The sequence below is a fragment of the Balaenoptera physalus genome, assembly GCF_965194825.1.
Source record: "Balaenoptera physalus genome assembly, chromosome: 20".
Taxonomy (NCBI): domain Eukaryota; kingdom Metazoa; phylum Chordata; class Mammalia; order Artiodactyla; family Balaenopteridae; genus Balaenoptera; species Balaenoptera physalus.
Genome location: NC_138901.1, coordinates 22,864,047 through 22,870,046, shown reverse-complemented (window position 1 = coordinate 22,870,046; position 6,000 = coordinate 22,864,047). Strand labels below are relative to the sequence as shown.

The window sequence follows — 6,000 nt, the reverse complement described above, 5'->3', positions numbered from 1 at the left end:
TGAAAATGGGATCCTGCTGGGATGCAAGGGGTTAAAAGGAAATGGCCTATTAGGGTCTTGCTAATGGGAGAAGTCCAGGACTTCAAAAATATCTAGAACAACGCTAAAAGCCCAGAGGCCAAGGAATTAGGACGATTAACCCAACAAAGGCCAGTAGGATCCTCGAGTAATCGTAGAGCAGAACCTAGAACCGGGAATCAGCATCCCGCGTTACACTGGACCCAGGCCTTGGCGGAGCGCACAGAATACAACTCCGGGGCTCGTTGGACCAACACCCCAGGATACCCAGGTAAGGCGTGTCCTCACTGCGCCGTTAGTTGCCCACTCGAAGTGAGGCACTGCCCCCGGCGGAGTTCCTGTCTTGAGGATCAAGCTGGAGGAATGAACTGTCCGGGAGGCGAAGGCTGCGCCCACCCAGGGCCCAGACTCCACGCGCCTGGGTAGTTCCTACAAGCACCGCGCCTCTGCCCCGTCCGGGAGCGCGCGGACCCCACCGCGGAAAGTTGGACGCCCGCGCCTCCGCCCCCGCGCTCCCGACGCCCCCTCCTACCCGGGCTCCACGTGCAGCGCACCCTCCGCCCCCAGACCTCGGCGGGACGCCCCCGCCCCCACCGCGGCGCGCAGTGCGCAGGCGCCTCCCTGTGGCTCTGGGCGGCGGGAGCGGCTTTGGCCACGGCCGGAGACTGAGGCGAAGGCGGCGGTGGAGGAGAAGGAGGAGAGATGACTGTGGCGGCGAAGGCGATGGCGACACAGGGCACATGAGGCGGCGGCCGGCAGGACGGGCCGAGGCCCGGCGGAGGAGGCGGCTCCGGGGGACCCCGCCGGCAGGTGAGGGGCGGCCGCGGGGTCGGCTGAGAGGCGGCGGGCCAGGGGCGGGGCCCGAGGGGGGTGGTGGGAGAACTTGTGGGGAGGCTGGAGAGGGGCAGGTGGGCCGGCGGAGAGTGCGGCGGGGGCAGGGGGGAGGGAGAGGACACCACCGAGGGCTTCCCTCCGAGCCCGGAGGGGCGTCGCGACCCGCAGCCCGCCGCTGCCCCGGCGCGCCCTCCCCCTTTGTCCCCAGGCGCGCGGTTCCCAAATTGGGAGGGAAAACGGCTCGGGGGTGGGCCGGGGCCGCGGCGGCGGCGCCGGGTGGGCGGGGAGCCCGAAGGACCTGGGCTTGCACTTGGGCGGTGCTCGCAACTCCTCGGGCGGTTAGGGGCGCAGGCCCGCGCCGGGGCTCTTCGCGGGCTGGTCTTTGTCTCCCGATGCTCGGCTCCTGACATCTCTCCGGGCGGCGTGCGGTTCGTCTGGCTCTTTCCTCTAACATCCCTGCCGGGACTTCTGTCTCCTTGAATGTTTGAGAGATTTAGTTCGCGGGCTGGTAGTGGGGGACGGGGAATGCAGTAGTCGCCTCTCGGTTAACACGTTTTCTTTACTTAAAATGATTTTTTTTTTCCTCTTCGTGAAACTTTGGATGACTGGTGTGTTGTGGTTTTTTTTTCCTTCTGTCTCCAGATTCAAAATTACGAGAAGGCGCTAACGCTGTGATTGTGGCCAGTTGTGTGGTTGGCGGCTGCTTTTGGAGCTTTGAGTTGAAAAGATTTACGTGATTGTGTGGTTTAGAATTGTTTGTTCTTTTTTTCTTTTTCTTTCTTTCTTTTTTTTCTTTTTTTTTTGCAACTGTTTCTAAGATTGGGATTACTGTTTTTTTGGGAAATGGGCGAGTTTGGTTTTTACCATTTGAAGGAATTTTTGTTCGTTGAGAACCAGCAGTGGTACAAATTTTATTGTGCTCGAGCTTTATTTTGTTAGCATCGAGATTACTTTGTGGGATCGAATAAATCAAGTTAGAATAAGTTCTGGATAAGTGTTATCTTGTAGGCCTGATTAGTCTAAAATTATTATACGTTCGTGTTGTGTATACGTTCCAGTGAAAGTGCCGTAAAAATCAAACTATAAATGAAAGGGATTTTCATTCCCTGATAAACGGAGTACATTAATATCTGTAGAATAAAGGCTTCATAATGTAATTTAGGGGTCAAATCCTCTACCCCTGGAAGAGGGCTTAGGTATTTTTCAGAATAAGAATGCAGAAAAGTAAACTTAACTGCAGAGCTCCTGACTAAAAGTATGTTAATTGTGATTACATTTGATGGTTTTTTGTGTGTGTTTTTTTGTTTTATTTTTTGGATTTTAGCAGAGTTTTGTATATTGCAGTTGCTTTGGATTTCTTAAGTGCTATGTAATGGCAGAATTAAAAAAACATGAACTATTCTGGGTAAAAGGTAAAAAGCTCTGGTAAACAAATCTGTGTCTTAGTTTTCACCAGATCTTTGTACATGGTAGTTATGTGAAAATTCTCCTTTTATTATTTGTCCTGATTTGTAATGGTTTGATACTATTTACCAATAATCTTAAACTGTTGTGCACTTTTCCAGAGCATTTCAAACATCCTTTCCAAAAGTCAACGCTTTTAGCTTCCTTTTAGGTTGTGTGACTTTTGGATTGGTTTTCTACTTTTGCTAGTAGCCACAATGCTCTTAAAAAGGAGCAAAGGACTCAGTAACTTTCTCTTCAGTTCATGAAGGTTGAATTGAGTTTCAGTCTTTAATTGAAAGGATTTAAGAATTCCTCCCAGCTTTCTCCAGGTTATATCAACTAAATACGGATCAAGATAAGGAGTTCACCTGCGGGGGGGGGGGAGGCGGGTGGTGGAGAGTGGGAGGGAAGATAGATGTGTTTGGTTTTTTTTAATTGTGGGAAAATATATGTAACATAAAATTTACCATCTTAACCAGTAAAAAAAAACGAAAGGATTTAAGAAGTTAACATATCTTCAACATAATAATCTTACTTATAAATGCCGCTGTCTCTTAATAATTTTTACTCTTATTTCGTATTTGTATAAATTAGCCAAAGTGAAAGGATTCAGGGTAGGTCTCTGATTAGCTACACCCTCCCTCATCTCTAGCTTCAGGCTTACCTATCAATTCATTAATTGGGATCCTAGAATACAAAACATATAATTAAAATTCAGAGCATGACTTTTTTAATAAATACATAGTTTGTTCCATGACTTATTCAGTGCAAAGTGATGAGTTCCAAAAAAGCTGGGTTTTTTTTTTTTTCAGTTCACATTTCAAAATAAATGAGGTGTTTTCCTTTTTTTGTTTTGTTTTTAATATTAATCTTGATAGTTAAGTGCACCTGGAGGTATAATTACTTATTTCTGAACTTGTGCTTTTCTTGTGGCCATAGAACATGTGTGGCTCCTATCCAAAATATCTAGTGAAAATTTAGACAGAGAAAGGATGGGTTTTTTGTGTTTATTTGCTTTTGTAGACCATTTCTTTGAGAACACATATAAGATAGATTTTGGCTATTATCATTAACCTGAAGCTTACACATAGAAAACAGTTATGAACTGTTAATATCAGCAAAGTGTCAACAATTGTTTTTCAAGCACACTGCTGCAACTGATGAATTTAGTTTGTGTGGAAGTAAGGACCTATTTGGTTAAGTCTGAGCACTGCTGTTTTCTACAGCTCTCAAGAATGAATGATCAGGGACTTCCTTGGTGGTTCAGTGGTTAAGACTCCGCGCTCCCAATGCAGTGGGCCCGGGTTCCATCCCTGATCAGGGAACTAGATCCCGAATGCCACAACTGAAAAAGAGCCCGCGTGTCGCAACTAAGACCTGGAGCAGCCAAATAAATTAATTAATTAAATAAATATTCAAACTTATTTAAAAGAAAAAAAAGAATGAATGATCAGTCAGTTCTGGTTGGCATAGGGTAGTACATTCTTGAGTTTTGCAAGCATTGTAGTGGCTGACAGCACTTGGATTTATCATTCAGACCAGTGGAATGTGTTGCCCCATGGGGTTTTTTTCCTTAAGACAAGGATGAGATCTTTATTTCTGTGGAATGAGTAGAACTCTCAGTTGAAGCTTGTTCTATGAGGCTATATTGCTGTAGCACTAGCACAGTTTGGACAAAAGTGTTCTGGTGGCCATTCATTCAGTGAACTGTTTTTTCCGTCAGGTACTTATGTTAAACACTGAACTGGACTGAAGATTCAGTTCAAAGATGAATGTTATGTGGGCTTTGTTCTCAAAATGCTTACAGTTTAACACGGCGGTCCCAACCTTTTTGGCACCAGGGACTGGTTTTGTGGAAGACAGTTTTCCACGGACGGACAGGGGTGGGGGTGGGGATGGTTTGGGGATGATTCAAGTGCGTTACATTTATTGTGCACTTTATTTCTATTATTATTACATTGTAATATATAATGAAATATACAACTCACCATAATGCTGACAGGAGGCAGAGCTCAGGCGGTAATGTGAGTGATGGGGAGTGGCTGTAAATACAGATGAAGCTTCCCTCCTTTGCCTGCTGCTCATCTCCTACTCTGCAGCCCAGTTACTAACAGGCCAGGGACAGGTATCAGTCCGTGGCCCAAGTGTTGGAGACCCCTGGTTTTTATTTTTGTTTTTGGCTGTGTTGGGTCTTCGTTGCTGCACGAGGGCTTTCTCTAGTCGTGGCGAGTGGGGGCTACCCTTCGTTGCGGTGAGTGGGCTTCCCATTGTGGTGGCTTCTCTTGCTGCGGAGCACGGACTCTAGGCGCACGGGCTTCAGTAGTTGTGGCACACGGGCTCAGTAATTGTGGCTCGCGGGCTCTAGAGCGCAAGCTCAGTAGTTGTGGCGCACGGGCTTAGTTGCCCCGCAGCATGTGGGATCTTCCTGGACCAGGGCTCGAACCCCTGTCCCCTGCATTGGCAGGCAGATTATTAACCACTGCGCCACCAGGGAAGTCCAGATTTCAATTTGGGACCCCTGGTTTAACATGCTAAAAAGGTTTAGCAATCTGGAAATTATCTAACATCTTTGAAAGGAAAGAAATGTATAGGATTTCGGGGTTTTCATTTTTTCTCTACAGAAATGGAATAAACTCCACATACCTATTTTCGACTAATCTCTTAATTGTATTTAAGTCTCAAATAGTTAGAAAAGTTTTCATCTACATCTTGGAAGGATTTATCAGTTTTGATGGAATTTATTGTTACTTAACTGAGTTACAGCATTCCTTTTGGGAATGTTCAGAGTAAAGTGGATCTAGACTCTTGTCTATTTTTAGGGAATTCCCTTTGACTCATTCTTGGACCTCGGATTCCTAAGTGCCTATCTAGAGTAGGTGTTTATTTGGGTTTGAATTTTCCCTCCTCGATCTCTGGCTATTCCTTCAGGTCCCCTCCACCCCCAACCAGATCTTTAATTGATGGTCTTTCTCAGGTCTTGGTCCTTAGTCTTCCTCCCTTCTCACTCTAATCTTATCCATTCTGTGGTTTCAGTTCGCATGTATATTTTGAATACAACCATTTTTTAATCTGTAGTTGAGGCCCCTTTTCTGATCCAAGCTGTCTGCTCAATCAACAACTCCACTTGGATACTCAGAGGTATTTTTAATTGAGTTGCCCAGACTGAGCTCTTGATCTTGGCTCCAAACCTAGACCTTCTTCACTGTACTCAGTTTCATTAAGTGGCTCTATCAACAACTTACTGAGGCCAGATTCTTGCAGTTTCTCTCCACTCTAGTCTCCCCATCCTAGTCTAGGCCACCTTTTCCCAAGACGATTTAAAAAAAAAATAAATTTATTTATTTTTGGCTGTGTTGGGTCTTTGTTGCTGTGCGCGGGCTTTCTCTAGATGTGGCGAGCGGGGGCTACTCTTCGTTGCAGTGCGTGGGTTTCTCACTGCAGTGGCTTCCCTTGTTGTGGAGCACGAGCTCTAGGCGCGCGGGCTTCAGTAGTTGTGGCTTGCGGGCTCTAGAGCTCAGGCTCAGTAGTTGTGGCGCACGGGCTGAGTTGCTCCACGGCATGTGGGATCTTCCTGGACCAGGGCTGGAACCCATGTGCCCTGCATGGGCAGGCGGATTCCTAACCACTGCGCCACCAGGCAAGTCCCGACAATTATTATAGTCAATTTAATTTAATTAATTAATTTATTTGGCTGCATCGGGT

The 6,000-nt window shown here is 46.6% G+C and overlaps 1 protein-coding gene across 3 annotated transcripts in view; it reads left to right on the top strand.

Moving 5' to 3' along the window:
- The first annotated feature begins 761 nt into the window (after positions 1-761).
- Positions 762-6,000, top strand: part of GJC1 (gap junction protein gamma 1) — a 34,996-nt gene continuing 29,757 nt past the window's right edge. Inside the window, exon 1 of one of the 3 annotated variants that reach the window (XM_082442627.1) lies at positions 762-828. The gene's annotated coding sequence lies outside the window, so the exon portion shown is untranslated. Of the gene's footprint in view, positions 829-1,141; positions 1,281-6,000 lie in introns of those variants that run through there. The other 2 variants (XM_082442628.1, XM_082442630.1) reach the window with 2 other exon arrangements.